The 21,280-nt window shown below is 41.2% G+C and overlaps 1 protein-coding gene across 1 annotated transcript in view; it reads right to left on the bottom strand.

Moving 5' to 3' along the window:
* The window catches only part of DUSP16 (dual specificity phosphatase 16), a 152,159-nt gene that overhangs the window by 87,790 nt on the left and 43,089 nt on the right, over positions 1-21,280 (bottom strand). Inside the window, exons 2-3 of the mRNA XM_019744716.2 lie at positions 9,282-9,439; positions 5,192-5,308 (exon numbers count right to left, since the gene is read on the bottom strand). The gene's annotated coding sequence lies outside the window, so the exon portion shown is untranslated. The remainder of the gene's footprint in view (positions 1-5,191; positions 5,309-9,281; positions 9,440-21,280) is intronic.

Raw genomic sequence — 21,280 nt, 5'->3', positions numbered from 1 at the left:
TTATTACAAACTTAGAGTCTGAAAACAACACAAATTTATTATCTTATACTCCTGGAATTCAGACATCTAAAATGGGTTTCACTGGGCTAAAGTCAAGGTATCAGCAGGGCTGAGTTCCCTTCTGGATGCTCTAGGGGAAAATCCATTTTCTTGCCCTTTCCAGTTTAGAGGCTGCCACATTCCTTGGTTCATGGTCCATTCTTCCATCTTCAAAGCTAACAACAATGGGTTGAGTTCTTCTCCCACCTCTAACCCTCTCTCCGGTTCTCCTCCACCCTTCTCTTCCCTATTAAGGACCCTTGAGATGACACTGCGCCCACCTGGATAATCCAGAATAATCCCCCTTTATTAACATCTGCTAACTTAATCCCCCTTTATTAACATCATTAACTTTAATTCCTTTTGCATCTTTGCTCCCCGCCCCTTGCCATGTAGCCTGCCATTGACAGGTTCTGAGGATTAGAATAAAGACTTTGAGGGACCATTATTCTGCCTACCACACCTACCACAAAGGCACCTTCAGTGAGGTTTGCCCTTGCTTTGCCCCTCTGCCTTGTAAGTCCTGCCTGGTTCACCAAATGATGAACCATCAATCACAATTTGGTAACTGTAATAGTCACAACTAGGAGGTATTTCATGATGAGTTTTCTTCTGGTCTAATCCTGGTTCTTCTCCATGTTTAGAGATATATTTGCAACCAAACACAATGAATATTAACTAACTAAAAATTTAAAAAGAAATAATGATCCCAGTAAATATTCTCTCACATGGGAAAGAAAGGATTGTTATCAAGCACTAATTTTTACAAATGATGTGACCATCCATTTCATTCCTTTTTCTTTTTTTAAGTGAAAACTTCTTATTTATTTATTTATTTATTTATTTATTTATTTATTTATTTTTAAGGAGGGTGCAGCCCACAGTGGCCCATGCGGGGATCAAACCAGCAACGTTGGTGCTACCACGCTCTAACCAACTGAGCTAACTGGCCACCCCTCCATTTCATTTCTGAGACTGAACCACCCACAAGTCCACCATGATCATTACCAATTTATTTCTTTAATGGAACTTTAACAGCAGTGTTTTCATTTTAGCTCCAATTGATGATTAATGGAAAGAAGGGTATGTCTTAAGAAAAACAGGTGAAAAATATCAGGTTGAAAGCAAAGCGTGTAAATATATCAGAGACTGGAATTTTTTTTAAAGGGGTAAAAGGCCATCAGTACTATTTTAGGAGTAGCAGGAGTTCAAACACTGTAGTTAGAAACAGATAAAACCTCAATACCTTTGAATTTCACTCTGAAATTCAGTAGTCCTGTCTTCTAATTCCTTTATTTCTGAGGCATATAAATGTGCTCAAAATAAATTGGTCCAAATCCCCAGTGAAGTTAATTTAAAAATTTTTTAATGGTTAATCCTAACTTTCTAGTAGGTAGGAGGCTAGCTTCAGCATGTGATTGGAAGAATATCTAGCTTGAAAAACAGGAGAGGCTAGCACTTAATTTTTTTATTTTATTTTTTTATGACTTTGGGCAGGACACTCAAGAGAAGGAAAGGAGAGAGAGCCAACAAATATTGAGCATGTCTTATTGTCAAACACCGTGTTTACATACATTAACCTACTTAATTCTCACTACAACCCCAGTAGGTAGGCATCGTTACCCCATATTAAAAATGAGGAAATTGAGGCTCCTCGATGTGAAGAGACTCTCCCAAATCACACAGCTAAAAAGTGGCAGCACTGGGATTAGAGTCCAATTCTGCCTGACTCCAAAATCCACACACCCTCCCTCTACCACCCTCAACTGTTCATTCCTGAGCCCCAAGTTTGCTCATCTACAAAATAAAGGAGTTGAGTCAATCTCTGACGCCCCTCACAGCTCTCTCACTGTATGGCCTTCAGTGGCTGGGGAGAGAAAGGGGAATCCGGAAGGGGTCTCGGGCACTAGGGCAGATCACCTCTCTCCTACGTGGGAAAGCACTGGGACTTTGTGTCCTATCTGAACTGTCTTGACTCCCTGACCTATGACAGGAAGCCACTATTACTGACAACACCGCAAAGGATAATGGGACTCCCAATGCCCACCACTTCCAAAAGAAACAGGTCTTCTAATTCTCCTTTGTGGCATCACCTTTTATGAATTCACATTTCCAAAAACAAATCATCAACACTTACTATTGAGAATCTTATTGTGCCCAACACTGAGTTAAACTGTACTGAGAGGCTCCGCAGGCAAAGAAGTTTAAGCGATAGTCTGCATTCTCAGAACTTAAAACTAGCTAAGGGGACACAACTAACACACAGAGATATTTTTAGAAGACAATGTGTAATGCAGGACTGAACTGTGTAGTCTAGACAATATCTACTACAGGAGTCCGGAGACAGGGGAGATGAACATAGGCTGCAGGACTCAGAGGAGGCTTTGTGAGAACTGGGGCAAAGACTGTGTTCTGTACCTTGCATCTGGACTAGTCTTTCTTGGTCTTCACTGTAATTGTGAAATCCTGGTATCAACCTTTCACATAGTTCAAACATTTTCAGTTTGGAGGCTGCAGTGATGTCCCTCCTATCACGTCATCTGAATGCCACTTCATCTTTATTGGTACATAAGGGAGGGGTAAAACCCCACTGGTATGCAAACACCGTCATGGAGACTTGCTTCAAGCCATGGGAAGTTTCATGCAAAACCAGTTTCTCAATAGGGCAAATGTTGTGTAAAGGTGTAAGAAGCTTGAGAAACTAGTTAAAGGCAAAGCCTGTCACAGCAAGAACCACATTTGAATGGGGACACTTTCTTGTCTGTGTTAGTTATGGTCTGCTTCCAGCCCCTCGGCTGTGGAGACCTCCATCCTTAAGCATTCTCCAACACTTTGGCCCAGAGGCCATAGGACCTTGTCCCATTCAGCAGGAACTCCTTACCCCTCACCCCCCTCATCTGCCCACCCTCATGTGCCACTCTATTGATAAGAGACTCTAGGTCTGAAAATTTGTTTTAGATTTCTGGGTCCTTCCTCACCTTCAAGCAACAAAGTGTGTTTCCCTTTCTCCAAATTCCACCCCAAATATAATCTGAGCATATCCCAAGAGATAGTCTGGTAGGTTGATAAGGTAGTCTAGTAGATTAAATATTCACCATATTTACTGTGTATTCTGAAACAATGTTAGACGGGAATATCTTCCCAACTAGTTGAAGACATAAAATGAATACACAGGAAACAGCATCTAAGTGATATCAGATACTAAATCAACGGTAATTGGTTGAGAAAAATGAGAAATCACTAAGTACAGAAGTAATGAGGGAAAGTTTCATGGAGGCAGGATTTAGGATAGACCTTAAATAATGGGAAGAATTTGGATAGGCAGAGAAGAGAAATTATGACATTGTAGAAAAGAGAAATACCATAACCAAAGACAAGAAAAGTAGATGAGGTTTTAATGGAAAGCCAAGGTGGTCAGCCTGTCTAGAGAAAGAGTGGCACAAAAATGTGCATAGCAAGAATTAGTGGGAAATGAGACCATACGGATAAGATGAATTCATTAACAAACTTAGCAAACATTATTCAGTGCTGATTAGCTGTCAAGCAATAGGTCTCTTGCACATAATAATAATAATAATAGCTTACGCCTATTACAGCTTACAATGTGCCAGGCATATATTAAGCACTTTACATATATTATTTAATTATCATTACAGACCTAGGAGGTATGCACTGTTGTATCTCTATTTTACAGATGAAAAAGATGAAGCCCAGAGAGGTTCAGGAACTTGCTCCGGGTCACATAGTTATTGAGTGGAAAAGTCTGGATCTGAACCAACGGAGTAAGTTCAAATGTGGGTTCCGAGCACAATGCTAACCTGCCTCCACACATATTTATCTCTTTACATCTTCATAAAATTCCCTGTCATATAGGTATTTTTATCCCCATTTTGCAAATGGGTATGCAAGGCTCCCAGAATCAGTAAATTGTGCAAGGTTCTGCTGAGAACAAAGCTCGGATCTGAAAGCAGGTCCACTAATTCCAAGTTCATGAAACTTCCCCTTAAAATACAGCTGCCTGGCATATGGATTTTCTAGAATGGGATCAAATTAGGGAAAACTTTAAGAGCCTGATAAGGACAAGAAGCCTATACGATAGAAATGGGAAAGACCTTCCGGGTTTCGAACGGATGTGACTTGATTAGTGAAGATAGGTCTAGGCCTGGCATCGGCCTGGCACAGGGAATCCAATCAGGGAAGAATGGACACAGCACCAGATGATATTTGAGGTGGGCATGGGGGTGGGAGGGAGGGGCGGGAACAATGACCAGTATTTGAAGGAAAATCTGATTGTTCTTGGGGACCGAATGGCTAAGGGTAATAAAAAGGAGATTAAATCCAAGCGGACTTTGCTTCTCCTCCAAATGACTTAATGGACTAGTAAGGGACTCAAAGATTATAAGAGCAGCTGGTTTGTGGCAAAAAAATGAAGGTTGCTTTTGGACATGTTGCAATCTGTTTGGCAGAACAATGACTGGCACATTCCAGAGGAAATGGCCAGCACACGGTCAGGGGTGTGGGATCGGAGCTCAGGTAGAGAGCAGAGGCTGTCAGTTCTATCTGACAAAGAAGCTCTGCAGGATCACGGAAGGGGCAGACTAGTCCCATCCCAGGGAAAATAGTTTTCTCATTGTGAGAATGAGCCAGGAGTCATCAGAGAACAAAAATGCAGTGTAACAAAAGAAAGCAGGCCCAAGGGCAAGCCACAGGTCTGGACAAGTGGTTAGGGCCAAGGCAGAGATAAAAATTAAAGAGACAGAGCAGCAAGTGTGATCTCACCCATATCAAAGGAGAAATGACCACTGAATAATTTCCGGTCCTGCTTCTGGTATTTTGGGATGTTCTATTGCAAAAGTCAAACCCAGCATAACCTTTCAGTCCCTACAGTCTGAACCCTACAGAATAATCAAGACTCTTGGTAGCAGGGAACACACACTCTACATCAGGATAGGGAGAGAACTGAAGTAATCAAAAAATACTTCTCCACTGAACTATATATTTAAAAATCGTCGCAATGGTAAAACTCATGTATATTGTACCACAGTTTAAAAAAAAAAAAAAAAAGGAAGACCTCTCCCCTGAAAATGTAAATGTCTATGAATCCCACAAAAATCTCCAAAGGCCCATCGAACTTAGCATCTCTTGGACTTACCCCTTTTGGTCCAAGATCTTGGTTTCCTTCCCAAGTTGGTGGCTGTGCTGCTGAGGTGATAAAGGTACTAAGGAGCCGGGGATGCCAAAGCTACCTAGCTGGCATGTCCTTTCCAACCTGGAAAGAGAATGGGATTGTCAATTGAGGCTAATGTGCAGTGGAAACTCCTCTTCTGGCCTTTCTGCTACCTCTGTCCTTTTTCCAGAACATTGAGAATGTGATCCATTGGTCATAGCCCCACCCTCTGTGACCTCTTCTGCCTGACCGAGTTAAGAATGAGACACAGAACAACTCAGCCAGTACCTGGGAGGGACTAACCTGGGGCAGGAACCTGGGAGTCGTGTGATTTCAGTTCTTGCTTATTGCTCTTCACAAACATCCTTTGAAGGTTCTAGGGTACTTCTAAGTGGCTTGATGGAGATCACCTCCCAGCCTATATACAGTTCCTTTCCTGCACAGTATATAATTTGTTCCTAGGTCTCTTCCATAAACCAGGGGAGTCTAAAGGGACTCCTACACTCGGAAGTAGCTAGATGGGGTTCTTCCTCATTTTACAAGTGAGGGAACGGGTCCAGGGTTGTTGAGTGACTTACCAAGGGCATACACACACCTGGTTACTGCAGAACAAGAAGGACACACAGGCTTTCTGATCCACTCTCTAAATCTCTTTTAGCTAGACAAAGAGATTCCAGCTGATGTATTTGGAATTGTATTTTTATTTAAGTTTTGCTTTTCCCGTGATTGGTCTCTTTTACTGCCTCTTTCTCAGAAGATGTTTAAAATGCCTGAAAATGCCAGCTTAGGCATCCAGAAGAGAATGGTAGCAGCACTGATGGAGGGAGGAAGCTCGCTGGTTACCCACAAAACCATCACAGACTGCCTGTTATGCTGTGGCTAAAACTTGGATCCATGCCCTCCCTCAGCCCGTGTACAGCAGAGCCTAGTAAGGGGGCCCTGTGAACTAGGACTCTCTAGTCCGTTCTGTCATTGCCCTATGTTGACCTTGATCTCTGCCTCTGAAATCCTTGATTCCCAATGTCAAAAGTCAGCTAGTTGACTTGGGAGGGCCCCTCCATGGCTATGGCAAGAGAGAAGAATGACAGAACAGCTCACCATAAACATGGGTATCAGGCAAACTTCAGGAAAAACTGGTTGCTCAAGCTTGCCACCTCAAGAGAAACAGTTTTGTGTAAAGCTTGACATGGTGCGAAATAGGCATACGTAAGTTTGTTCCATTGCCACACTTATCTGGGGAGGTATCTGTGGGTCACTTCAGCACACAGGAAGATCCGCCGCCCCCAAGATCATTTCAGCTGTAAAGTCAACCAGATGAAAATGGATTGTCTGTGTTCATCCAGCCTATGTATCTTTTCTATGGTCATGTCCTGAAAATGTAGGCATTCGGGTTTAGCCCTTTCAGGTCCTAGTCGTGCTCTTACAAAATCATAGACCTAGATGGTACTTGGAAGTCGTCTAATCCAGCCCCTAATATTACAGGTGAGGAAACAGAAGTTTCCCGTTATTATACTTCTAGTACACCACTGAAGATTACACTCATTTCGTTACAACCAAAATTACACTGTTGGCTCCATGGAGATGATGGTTAACCTAAAACCCATGGCATTTTTCATACAAACCACTGCTCAGCTACATTTTCCCCATCCCAGATTTATACCATTCATTTCCTAAAATTTTGTTTAGGAGTTTACATTTTCCCTTTCCATTCCATTTTTCTAGTTTTAACTCCATATTCCAGTCTATAATTTGAGTTGTATTTGATTTAAGCTTTTTTAAGTGTGCTGGGGAAGGGGAAGATCGTAACTAAGATGCACTTTGCAGTGTGCTTGCTATCGCCTATTTAATAGCTCACCTGTTCTAAATAAAACAATAAAAAGCATTTAATTTGGAATTCCCCAGCCTAATTTTTCAGATCCTTAAGGGAGGTGGCTAACTTTTCCGCCTTGGTATATATGCAGGCACTCTAGAATGGGCTTTTCCTCCACAGCGCTGAAGAATATTCTCAGAGCTTGTCTCATCCGCGGAACTTGGTGCCTGGGGTAATGTGGCGAAAGGCCACCCTCTAAACTGCAGAGTCAAGAGGTCTTTTTTATGTCCATTTTGATGTACCATTTAATTGTTTGTTTGCCTTTAGCCATGACAGCTAGAGGACTCAAGAAATTTAAGAGAGGGGAGGAAAGAAAGGAAGGATGTCCTAATCTCTCTTGTACTCAAAAAGATATGTGCTGTATGCAAAAGGAGAACCAACTTGAGTGAATTATTTGTGATGACTTTGTATATTGTAAATAGCCAGAAACCTAGGCGTTACCTCTGACTTCTTCCTCTCCTTCATCCCCCACATCTAATAATAAGAATGGCTAACATTTATCAGGCACTTACTATGTGCCAGATACTGTGCTAAGATACTTGATAAGCCTGACTAATTTAATCCTCACAAGAAGTATTATGATTTTACAGATGAGAAGACTGGCACTTTTAAGAAATTAAATTCCTTGCTTGCACTCATATATCTAGGAATGGTGGGTCCAGATTCACACCCAGGTTATTGTGACTCCAGAGCCCAAAAGCTGACCCACCATAAGTTTAGTCTCGGTTCTCGGGGAAAGCCGTCAGACCATGATGTAGGTCTGACCCTTACGAATCACAGAAGAAAGGAAGGAAGGGAGGAAGGGTTGGTTGGAAGGTTAGTTGAGTGGAAGAATCTTTGATTGTAGTGCAGTTCTAAGAAAGTTCAGCAAAGCTGATGAAACATCTTGGAGCTGAAGTTGCTCATCCGAGAAGTCCCGCATTTCCCAGAGGTGGGCCTGCCTTAGTATCCTTCCCACACTCCGTCATGAAGCAACCCGGGGGAAGCATGACCTTAGCAAGGAGTAGTGATGGATTTCAGAGCACAAAAACTGGGATTATCAGTTGTAACCCTTTCTGAGAGATACATTTTCATTGCTGCCACAGTATGCTCCATTATCTCTTCAAACAAATCTGCTGATTTTTTTCTTCAACAGATGTCTCTACTTACTGCCCTAGTTCAAGCCTCTGTCATTGCTCACCTAGACAATTCCAATAATGCTTTTACTTATTTCCCTGCTTCCAGTCTCCATGCCCGTAAAATGATTTCCTGCAACACTACCAGGATGATCTTTCTAATATGTAAACCCAACTATGTCATCACCTAGTGTAAGGAGATAGGTCAGTGGAGACTTCTTTTTGTCAATCTTAGAATCAGTATGATGATCCTCGAGCATATAAATCACAAGAATCACACCAGCTTTCATTGGTTAGGTTAATTTCAAAATTGCCTTGTATTCTTTTTGGTGAGGTCATCATTATGATTTACCGTATGTCATTCATCTGCTTAAAAACCCTTCAAACGTCTGTAAGATAAAACCCAAACTTTTGCTCATGGTATACCAGCACCCCCAGGACCCAGCCACTCCCTACTTCTCCAACACCATCCCTGCCACTCCGGGTATTTAATACTCCAGGGATATCTCAGTAATGAATTATTTGTAGCTCCTGCTGAGCTGTATCATATCTCCATGCCTTTGTTTATACTCTTCCTTCTACCTGGAATGCTGTTTTCTCTTCTCCTCCCCCTTATGTGCCTATCTGAATCCCATTCTAGGTTGCCTCAGCTGCCACCTCCTTGGGGAAGCTTTCCATGATTCGTACACACCCCAATTCAAAGATCATTTAGTCTAGTCTCTAGCCCAATTCAGAAAGTCTATTGAAGGCACCCAGACGGGAGGTCATCAAAGGAAAAGCGCATGACTTCACCAGACAACTGGCTTTAGGCTGTGCTCATGGTCACATAAAGCAGTCAAAGCCATTTTTTATTGTTTTTCACGAGGAAATCTATCAGTTCCTGTTTACCCAGCTTTTCTGTGGATGGTGATGAAAATAGCAACCATCGGAAGATTCAAGGTGAATGGAGAGTTAGAAGTTGGGAGCCTAACTAAGAAATTCCCTTGGCAGGTCCTATAGAGGCAACGCTACCTTTGAACTTTCAGATCTTGGGGGTTGGGGCAGGGAGCAGGATGGTGGTGTTAAGATGAGGAGGAGGGATAGAGCTTACCAACAGGCCATTGGTCATTTCCTTCTGGTTGTAACTTCTGAGCTTTATGGATTTTCTTTTCTGAACCCCCGACCTGTGACTCACAGATGTTTCAAGAAAACTTCAGAGTGCCTGTGGACTTCGAGAAGCGGGAGGCATGGGCAGAGGGAGGATTGAAACTATGGGAAACCACATAAAGGTTAGAATTTTGTGACAGTGACTGTAGTTACTATGATTCTACATGTTTCCTTAGTGCTTTTTGATAAATCTGTATTTTTCCAAGACTGAAAAGTTGCATCTCTAACTAAATACATAGATGAGAGATATGTGGTAAGGAGAAAAAGATAGTGAACAAAGACTGATTCTGGAACCCTATACTTATTGGGATTGTGGGATCAGAAGCACGATGAACATGAGCTTTTTTATCCATATTCTAGCACAAGCCTCGTGTTTCCAGTTTTCAATAGGCACTGCCTGTTTTTGTGCATTTTAGAGGGTTCAGTATGGTAAACACTGGTGCATTCTCAAGTAGTGTTCAGCCAAAAGTTTATTTTGGGGAAGGAATACATATCAGCAAATCAGAAAAAAAAAGATATGAATCAATGTTGTTTACGCTACAATATTAGAAATGAAAACAATAATAAAAGCCATACTGGCTATTAAGAATCACTAAATTATCTTACCAGCCATTGTTACCCTGTACAAACTGAGCATACACTTATATTTTTTTATTGACAGTTGTGTATAGACCATCTGGAAATATAAACATAAGAACAGAATTATGAAAGGAAATTAGTTCCATTGGATTTTTTAAATTTGAATTTTATTTTTTAAAGACTTTATTTTTCTAGAGTGGTTTTAAATTTACAATAAAATTGAAAGGGAGGTACAGAGGTTTCCCGTATGTTCCCACCCCCACATACGCACAGCCTGCCCCATGATGAACATTACTCACTAGAATGGTACTTTTTTTTCTTTTTACCAAGAATGAACCTACACTACACATCATAATCACCCAATGTCTATACTTTACCTGAGAGTCCACTCTTGGTACTGTACATTCTATGAGTTTGGACATATATCCATCATTATAATATCATTAGGAGTATTTTCACTGTCTGATAAAAGTCTAAAGCCATTAGATTTTTTAAATGTTTTCTAAAGCTACACTAATTAAAACATTTGGTATAGTGCTAAAATAGATAGATCAATGGGAAAAGGTGGACCATCCAGAAACGGGCCCACATACAAACAAAATAAGTTTAAAGGAGCATTCTAAATCAGTAAAAAAAATATTGAATAAATAGTGTTGGGCTAAGTGATTAGTATTTTAGAAGTAGAGCTCTATTTTTCTCTGCACGTCAAAAATAAATCTGACAAAAGACTTAAATATAAGTAGACAAATCTGACAAAAGATTTAAATTTAAGGTAGACAAAAGACTGAAATATAAAAATCAAAACATAAACAAACTACTAGAATAAAACAATGTATTTTGTATAATTTTGTCATGGAAAAGGCTTTTTCTAAATATGACATAAAATCCAGAAGACATAAAGAAAAGATTAATAAGTATAACTACAGTTTGCCCTTGATTGACTTGGGGGTTAGGGGTGTCATGCAATCAAAAATTTGCATATAACTTGACTCCCAAAAAACTTAATTGTTCCTTGGTATCCATGAGGGATTGGTTCCAGGACCCCCACAGATACCAAAATCTGCAGATACTCAAGTCCCTTACATAAAAGGCACAGATAAATGCATAATCTGCCCCCCACATCTATGAATTCCCAACTAAGGATCAAAAACAGTACAAGTAGTTACTCATTATAGGTTATCATTCACCTTGCAAAATGGACATATTCAGCAAAGGTGAAAATGAAAGTCTTCTCTAGAGTGAATTCCATGTCTTACTAACATTTGTAAACTTACTGTCCTTTCCCAGAGATATTACAACAGGTTGAATGAAAATTCTGGGTGATGGAGTGTTTACATACTTAAAGAAGTATGCAAATGGAACATATATATTGGGCATTGTCACGTAGCTGCAATGCGTACCTATGGAGACATCCCAGCAATTCCTTTGTCCCTTGTTGCTCATGTGTAATAGACAGAGCCTGGATAGGGCAGGAAGTGAGGAGGCTTGGCCTATGGGCCTGCCAGTAACATCACCATCTGACCAAGGTGGAGAGACTTATGCCAGGCACTTCCTTCAGTCATCAGATTTTCAGTAAGAGCTTAATATATGCCAGGCCCTTACTATATGCCAGGTAAATTCCATATACCCTATACCATGCCATCATATAAGTATGACATAATATAATTAAAGATTACAAAATAAAATAAAAGATATTGAAGAGCTACCAGCCGCATATGAAAAAGCCCAATTCCCCTCAGCGTTAATCATCACTCTCCTGCTTAAACTGCTTAAACTTAAACCATGTACCTTCACGTTAAGTACCCACTCCTAAACGTGCTTCATCACCTATCTCCTGTTCACTTGTTTTGGTGCTAGCTCTTGACTTTGCTCTTCCCATCCCCTGAGAGGTCTATGTTACGCCCAAACCAAATTATTTGCAGTTCCTCATTGTTATTTCATGCCAGTGTGCCTTTGCAAATGTTTCTTTTCTTGCCTGCTTGAAAAATGTATATTCATCCTTTGTGACCTGGCTTAGAAGTCAGTCCTTCAGAAAAGACTTCTCCTAGATCCTCTCTGTAGTTTATGTATACCTTTATTATCACACTTACCACACTATCCTGCAGTTATTTGTTTACAATTTAAAGAAGTATGCAAATGAGTCCTCCATTAGTGTGTAAGCTCCTTGAGAGCAGAGACCCTGTCTCATCAATCTTGGTGTGTCTAGTGGATGGCATGATGCCTCTTGAGAAGGAGTGGTCTATCCATCTTACAAATGAATGGATAGATTAAGAAATGAATTGGTCATACTACAGCCAACGGTTTCTTTGTAGTATGACATTTCTTAATAAGGTGACAAAATCTGGTAAAACTTGTTCTCTCTTGGATTCCATCTTATCTCTACCTCAGTTCCACTGCAACAGGCACTTACCCAAGGCATTATAGTGAGGGTCTTGTAACAATTATTTGAATGTCAACTGTACAGTTGGTGCCGTCTTGCATAGCAAAAGGTTAACTTAGAAACACACCAAGTTACTAATATATATCATTTTAATCTTGACAGTGTACTTTTAACCAGATGCCTGAGTTTTTCTTCCTTCACATAGCTAGCGTCTCTCCAAACAAGCTTAGATAGCAACCTGTTTTCTTTGGCAAATTGATTAATGGGGACATTACTCATAGGCCTGGTTGTATGACATGTCCAATAACATTGTCATTTCATTTCTGTGGTGTTGGGTAAAAATATCCAGGAATTTACTACCACTGGAGTGACCGAGCACCTGTTTGCTGGAAACGTTAAAGAAAGAAATCTGGGGAGGCAGCTCCCTTGAAGAATGCTGAAGGGGGTCTGATTCTATCACCAGCCTCCCCACGACAGACTGCCGCCTCCAAACTTAGCAGTAGCACCTGTGGAATCAAGAGAACAGCTGTGCTGTGTACCTTAGCACTTTGGTTGGCTGGGACTGAGCTGCCCGGCAGGCACCTGGAGAAAATGCAGAAGTAGCTCTTCCAAAGCCTAAAGGAGGTCACAACCGAGGAGCTGTCAAGCACTGTATCAGTGGCAAGGAGAGAAGTAGGTCTTGATGGAGGAGTAGAAACACGGGAGAAAAGAGAGAAGGGATGGGAAGTGGGGAGGAAACACAACTGAGGGCAGGAAACTGGGCAAGTGTAGCTGGTACTATGTCCACCTTACTTCAGTGATCCTACAGTGAAGGGGGGGTGATCAGGAGGATGGGGGTTACCATGAAGAGGAGGTTTGATCTTCTCTGGAAGCTGTGACTGGGCACGAAGGGAGCAAGCATGTATTTGGGCCTCACCTGCAGCAGCCGGAACATAGCAGATGAACAGACAAATTCCATGCTGAATGGAAAAGGAGGCTATTTAAGGGAAATTCACCAGAAGGCCTGAAGCTCTCCAAGACAAAACAAATGAAAAAATCTTACAACATTAGGGAAAGGATAACCTCCTCTCAGGACCTGCTGACTGAAAATATAAAATGACAAAAACAACAGAGCACAACACGAGAAGCATGTGAGAAAAGGGAAAAGGTGAAGCGTGGAGGAGCAGGTAAGAGAGTCCAGGCTGATGACCGAGCTGCCAGACATGCCAGCAAAAGATCAACATTCCTTGCACAATCCCTAATTGCATGTGTGGCAGCCAGCACGAGGCCATCTTGAACTAGCAACAATACAACAGAGAAGCTTATTAGAGGAAGGCAGCATTACTTAAGATAAAATGACTTTCTGTTCTACTTTAGAAAAATCTCTAAGAAGGTACAGCTTAAATGTAAAGTGAATCTATAAAACATTCAATGACAAGTGTGCACTCCTGTGAAAAGTAGAAGGAGGTTGTTGCTACTTTCGTGTTTTGAATCTCATCGTCCTGAGGGCAGCTGGAGTGTCAGGAGAGGCTGTAGCCCTCTTAGGACTTTTCCATTCCTATGCCGCATTATAAAATGAGTCCCGTAAAGAGAATAACTAGTTGTATAAGCTCTTAGTTCCAATAATACCCTGGTGTTGGGGAATAAGGTGGCTATCTAAAGATCTAATTTAAAGGGGGGAAAAATGAAAGGATCAAAGAGCTTAGTATTTGCATGGAAAATATGTATATGCCTATACAAAGTTCCTATAGATCACTATATTTACATGTCCTCCAAATTTCTAGTTGAAAGCCCCAGAAAATGTCAGGCAGCACCATGTCCAGAACAGAAATGAAAGCAGAATCATTATTTCACTTCGATTAAAACACAACCAAACAAGCAGAGCTATGGTTCCTCACTCACATCCACACACGTGGGAGGTGTTACTGAGGCAGGCAGTGGCTGCCCCTGGAAAGAGAGGTGCCAGTGTCAGAAACAGCTCAGAAAAGGGCCACGGCAGAACTTTACAGGGGTCAGGTGTGGGGAAAGACTCTAAAACAATACGTTTCATCTTGGATAGGTAAAGGCTGAGAAATAGCATGATATAAATCTATACAAACCATAAACAGTAAGGGCAGAATCAATTTGGTCTTGTTGACAAAATAAGGATGAAAGGGCGTCCTTTGAAACCCCTTTAAGATAAACTTAGAATATATATTTTTAGGACTATTTCACAGGGTAAGCAGAAAAAAATCTTTAAATAACTTAGACACATTTATGAATGACAGACAGAGATAGCTACTCAGCAGAATTATGCTATCTAACTTGCAGGGATAGTGTTAGCGAGAACAACGCTGCCATTCTACCAAAAACTGCTTGTTGGTGACAGAAATACTGTTAGCACTAATTGGTCAGCTTCCATGTGACAATACCTTCATGCCTATAAGATAATCACGCAAACAGTTTTAGAACCTATCAAGTGGTATTACCACTGCTACTCTTATATTTTATCACACAAAATATTAAATGCTATACCATTTAGGTAACATTTTTTTTTAATTTTATTGGGGAATATTGAGGAACAGTGTGTTTCACCAGGGCCCATCAGCTCCAAATCACTGTTCTTCAGTCTAGTTGTGGAGGGCACAGCTCAGCTCCAAGTCTAGTTGCTGTTTTCAATCTTAGTTGCAGGGGGCGCAGCCCACCATCCTATGTGGGTATCAAACTGGCAACCGTGTTGTTCCGAGCTCACGCTCTAACCAACTGAGCCATCTGGACATCCCTCTGGCTCAGTTGTTCTCGCTAACATTATCCCTGCAAGTTAGATAGCATAATTCTGCTGAGTAGCTATCTCTGTCTGTCATTCATAAATGTGTCTAAGTTATTTAAAGATTTTTTTCTGCTTGCCCTGTGAAATAGTCCTAAAAATATATATTCTAAGTTTATCTTAAAGGGGTTTCAAAGGACGCCCTTTCATCCTTATTTTGCTCCCACTTAGGTAACATTTTATTGACCACAGAAGATTGACATTAACCACCTTCAGACTTAAATGTTTTGGAAACAATTCTATGCGTAAGCAAAAGGATAAAGCTATATTCTGGAATGGAAGTCTTCCTATGTAGATCCGGGAAGACTTTAAAATCAAAGGACTTGAAAATATGCTTTAAAAGAATTCTTAACCTAAATATGGAAATGAGTCAAAAAATAAATGAAGATATGTGATACTAGATAGAAAACTAAGACTATCCATAATATGAAAAAGTGATGCCAGAAAGAAGGAGTCGAAGGTCTTTATGTCTAACAGTAGACAGCACCTAACAAGAAGTGGGAAATACAACTCTTAAATTCTCATAAATATTATTTGTGGCATTTTGAAAATATCTTTGGGGTCATAAGTAGTAGGTCCGATAAGGTCCCAATAGTAAAATTTAGGTTGCATTCTTTCCCTTAGAAACAGAGAAGATTGAAGCAAAGTTTGGAGTAAGGCTATTCATAAAATAAGAAATGGGTCCCCTGCTGCTCTCCTGAAGTCTGCAGGTACCAAAACCACTCATCCTCCTGGATACCCCAGGATACTAGTCTTTTTCTCCTTAAAAATACAAGCTCCAAAAGAGGAGCCCTGTCAGATTTTCCATTCCACAAACAACTCTGGATTTACCAAACCTTATACTGGAAACAACCTCAAAAGTGAACTTTGTTGGAAGGAAGCTGCTTCTGTAAAAAGGTTCTGAGCAATAACGCAGGCTGTGTTTTTAGTTACTCTACACCATGTGCCACAGTAAGTTTAAAATTCTTCAGATTTGAGTCAGTAGAATAAAATGTGCTTGTCTAATGTGTCTGTTGGGTAAACCCTCAGAATTGTGAAAGAAGGTACCTGGTCAATTTTTTGTTCTGTATCCCTCTCCTATCTCCCCCACCCTAACCCTATCCAGTGTCTACTTGCTGCTCTTTCACTGCCCAAAGCCCCACCAGAACAATCAGATCTACCGAGATCTCTCCCCTCCTTATAATACCTATCCTTCCAAACCATGTATTGCTCTATTCTCCCACACCTAAACTCCATCTTAAATTAATCTTTAGGTAGCAAGTAAGAAGGAAGAAAACAGCACATTCAGACTAAAGTGTGAATGACTAATAGGGATGCTTAGCAAGCCATCTCTTATAAAGGGTAGTTCAGTTTTAAACAGTTACTTATTGGCTACAAAAAAATACATTTCCTATTATTTCCTCAAATAAGGGCACACTTTATTCTTTTCTACATATATATGGAATAGCAGCAACATTTGAAGTGGGAATGGTAGTTAGGACAACATTAAGAAAAGCTATTGTTGAGTTTGAGAACCTTTCAGTACGCTGGTGAAGGGGAAGAAGTTAAGGCAAAGTCTGGACGTGGAAGGTTTTGGTTCCTTGGACTTCATTTTCTCTTCCTTATTTTTATGCTGACTGGGTCTCTTTTTCCTTTCTTGTCAACAGACAGCTTCAGTCTTTGGTGTTATTTATTTTGTTCCTGCTGACAAGCTGGAGGCTGAGTTCTGTGCTCACTCTGAAAATGTTCCTTTAGGCTCGTTTCTCTGAGCTTTCTAACCAATGCAGAGGACATAGGTACAGTGCTGGATGCAAATATAGGCATATTTGTCCGTGTAGGCCAAAGAAGGGGAGGCATTTTGCAACATGCCTTTAGAACAGAAACAAACTTTTGAGATGGAATAATTTTATCGCCTCATGAAAAGAAGCTAAACTTTTGGAAAACAAAAAGTACAGAGGAATACTTATCTATACAATAAATTGGAAAAAAAGAAACACACAAAGCAAAAACGTGACTAATGCTTCAACAGTGAGCTCACCTCAAGTATTTCATGAATTTCACATGACCCACCCACTTTTTCTCGGTACCTCTCAAGATTACCATATCAGCAGCAATAATACTCTGTTGTTCCCAGTGTCAGATTAACATATCAACGTAGCACTGGCATTCCTGAATGTAACATATTGTACTGTTCCCCTTGTTTGTGGTTTCTATAATATGAGAAGGTTAATTTTTGTTCCCTTACCCTCCTCTCTTAATCTCATGCCACCCCCTACCTCTCTTCAATCAGTGATTTGTTTTTTTCTTTGAATAGTTTTCCTCCTTTCTTTCCTCAGTCTCTGTGTCAAAATTTGAGCTATTCACGAATTCACTGTACAACATGCTGCATTTTAAAATCTTTATCACTCATCCACAGATGATCAAGTCTTTGAAAAGATAAGCCAGGGACAGAGAAGTAACAGCTGGTCACCTCTGGGAAACTCGGTGATACCTTCTTCCCCAAATATACAGTGTGTGTTAAAGTGGGTCAGAAGTTACCCTGGTACATTTCACGGCCACCTTTGTTTCTTTCTTGGTAGGATTTGTTTTTCATTATTGCTATTTCTAGATTGGAGATGGTTCTACCAAAAATTTGCATGCCAGAATTGAATCAAACAATTTTCATTTCTAATGAAAGTTTGGAAAGGGCTGTATGTATAGTTTTTACATTCTTACATTCTTATGTGTCAAACTTAATGGAGAACCAGCTGGAGCCTAACAAGCTATTTTAATGAGCTTCCTTTCTCTCTGATGTTCCCCAGGGGATATGTGCCAAGCAGACCCATGTGGCCCAGGGAGTAACATGATCATTTGGCTCTGTTTAGACACCTGTGCTCCTTCAGCCTAGCGGTAAAGAGAACAGGAGAGAAAGGGATGAGGGCATGGAAGGCCTGCAGACCTAGTGGGAGTGGGTGTGTGCCATGCTGCTTAGGAATTCACTACAGAAACTCCACAGCAGCAGCAGAGGCTCGATGCATCACAGGGCAACAGTGCCTCTGTGTGGGGTGTCTGAGAGTATATGAAATATGTCTGTGTGTGTGTGGGGGACAGAGCTGGAGGGGGGGCGGGAATAGGGAGGAGAAATTTATATGCATTTTTTAAAGAAATTGGAAGCCTTGGAGGTTCTTTTTGAGAAGGCGATATAGGAAGAAAAGATTGAAAACCATGGATATAAAGAATGCCCAGGACTCTGAGAGCATATTCTTCTTCTAAACTTCCTCCCATTCCTTAACACACCCACACACACACACACACACACAACACACACACACACAACACACACACACACACACACGGAGAAAATACATTTGCTGTGTTCACTTTTTTTTTTTTTTTTTTAATAGGGAAGCAAAGCTAAGGTGGTCTCTTAACTTCTGTTTTTGGGGGAGGGGGGAAAGGGGAACAGGACTTTATTGGGGAACAGTGTGTACTTCCAGGCCTTTTTTTTTCCAAGTCAAGTTGTTAGTCCTTTCAATCTCAGTTGTGGAGGGTGCTGTTCAGCTTCAAGTGGTTGTCCTTTCAGTCTTAGTTGTGGAGGGCACAGCTCAGCTCCAGGTCCAGCTGCCGTTGCTAGTTGCAGGGGGCACAGCCCACCATCCTTTGCGGGAGTCGAACCGGCAACCTTGTGGTTGAGAGCCCACTGGCCCATGTGGGAATCGAACCGGCAGCCTTCGGAGTTAGGAGCATGGAGCGCTAACAGCCTGAGCCACCGGGCCGGCCCGCTGTGTTCACTTTTTGTTTACTTTTTGTTAACCCAGGAATGAGTCTGATGCTGGCTCTCCCTACCCACTCTGAACAACTTAGCACATAGATATTAAACTTGATCTGTATTATTTTTCACTGGATGCCTTGTTTAATGATTGTTCACAGTCTCTTGTATGTGTGAATTTCTCCTTCCTGGATTATAAAGTCTTTGAGGATTTATACTAACTAATAGAAGCTAATACTCCTCTTGTTCTACCAATTCTGGGTATTTTTCTGCAAATGGTTAACATATGACTACACAGTACTTCCACTTCTTCCTAAGAATATCTTCCATTTGCAAGTCTTATTTCATGATGTGATTTATTTTTTATAAATTAATTTTTATTTTTTTAAGATTTTATTAGGGAAGGGGAACAGGATTTTATTGGAGAACAGTGTGTACTTCCAGGACTTTTTTCTAAGTCAAATTGTTGTCCTTTCAATCTTAGTTGTGGAGGGCGTAGTTCAGCTCCAGGTCCAGTTGCCGTTGTTAGTTGCAGGGGGTGCAGCCCACCATCCCTTGGGGGAGGAATTGAACTGGCAACCTTGTGGTTGAGAGGACGCACTCCAAATGACTGAGCCATCCAGGAGCTCAGCAGCAGCTCAGCTCAAGGTGCCATGTTCAATCTTAGTTGCAGGCGGCGGAGCCCACCATCCCTTGCAGGAGTCGAGTTGTTCCCACGGGCAACCTTGTGGTTGAGAGCCCACTGGCCCATGTGGGAATTGAACCAGCAGCCTTCGGCGTTAGGAGCACAGAGCTCCAACCGCCTGAACCACCAGGCCGGCCCCCAATTAAATTTTTTAAAAATAAAATACTTGGACACTTTCTAAGGTGAATGTGTTTAGAGTTTTGTTTTTAATTTAATTACTATTTTAATTGTGTAGTATTTCAAATGTACAGAAATATTACAAAGAGAACAATATAACATGCATTCCACCACGAGATTTAATATATTTGCTTCATCTCTTTGAAAGTTAAATATACAGCTAACGGTCCCAGGCCCTCCTTTTCCTATTCCCCTCCCTCCCTAGAGAAAACCACTCTCCTTAAACTGGTGTACATTTGTAAGTTTTTAGATTTCCATTACACTGTTCAAAAGATCTTAGTCCTCCTTCTGGAGGGACTGGCATTGAGTCTGTGAGCTGCTTATACACAGCCAAGCATTGCCATCCGTGGTAGGGCAGGGTGGATAAGCAGAAGGCCGGTACACTTCTGACGGCTGGAATGCAGGAAGAGAGAATGGCAGAGGACAAAACCAGGAGAAAAACAGTTCCACCCCAAAGAAGAGGGCTTAGCAGTGGCAAGGGAGTACCTGCGGAGGCACATTGAGGCCATGCTGGGTACAAGAGGGAGGCTGGAAGGAGGTGGAAAGAGACTCTTGGAAGTATTGAACAAAAGGGGTATTAAGTGAGGAAGAGGAAGAGAGCCTGTGAGCACAGATTTTTGCTCTCTTGATCGTTAGAGAGGAGATGGCTAGGCAACTCTCAGGCTGCCAGGAATGCAGTTTGGGAGTTAGGGGTGCACCCCTGGTTAGGCCCAACAGCTACAACCCCAGCATGCCAGACCTGTTACCAACCACATGACCTGCCCAGGCTGCATTTACTTGGAAAAACTGACCTGCTTTGGTGCCTCTGAAGCGTTATACAGGTCAGATAGAGACGATTCAACTTGTCTAGTATTACTCTTCCTCAATTTGGAATTGCCAGATAAAATAGAACACCCAGTTAAATGTGATTTCAGATAACCAATGCATTTTTTTGGTAAATGTGTGTCTCAAATATTGCACGGGACACACGTACACCCAAAAAAGGTATTTGTTTATCTGAAATTCAAATGTAAGTGAATGTCCTATATATTTATTGTTAAATCGGAGAACTCTACTTCAGTTGAATTTTGGAAGGATTTAGCAAAGCACTTTAGGAGTATTTAAAAAGGAGTACATCAAAGGGTTCTCCAGAGTAACATTAATGAACACACAACCTTTGTCACATTCTCAATGGCCTAATATAAGCGAAAACACAAGAACAAGCTCCCTGACTCTATTAAATCAGGAGAACCCAAAGATACTCTTAGTTATTTTTAATGGCTTCATTGAGATATAATTCACATACCATAAAATTTACTCATTAAAAATGTATAATTCACTGGGTTTTAGTATATTTACAGAGCTGTGCAGCCATCACCAAATCAATTTGAGAACTTTCATCACCTTAAAGAGAAACCCAGGGGGTGGCTGGTTAGCTAAGTTGGTTAGAGTGGGGTGCTCTTAACTACAAGGTTGCTGGCTGAGCCCCACACGGGCCACTGTGAGCTGCACCCTCCACAACTGGATTGAAACAACTTGACGTGGAGCTGATGGGTCATGGAAAAACACACTTAAAATAAAGGTTAAACCAAAAACCCAGTACCCATTAACTCTCACTCTCCATTCCCAGC

The sequence above is a fragment of the Rhinolophus sinicus genome, linkage group LG02 (assembly GCF_036562045.2).
Source record: "Rhinolophus sinicus isolate RSC01 linkage group LG02, ASM3656204v1, whole genome shotgun sequence".
Taxonomy (NCBI): domain Eukaryota; kingdom Metazoa; phylum Chordata; class Mammalia; order Chiroptera; family Rhinolophidae; genus Rhinolophus; species Rhinolophus sinicus.
The sequence above is the reverse complement of the archived record's forward strand: the minus strand, read 5'-3'. Positions and strand labels throughout refer to the sequence as shown.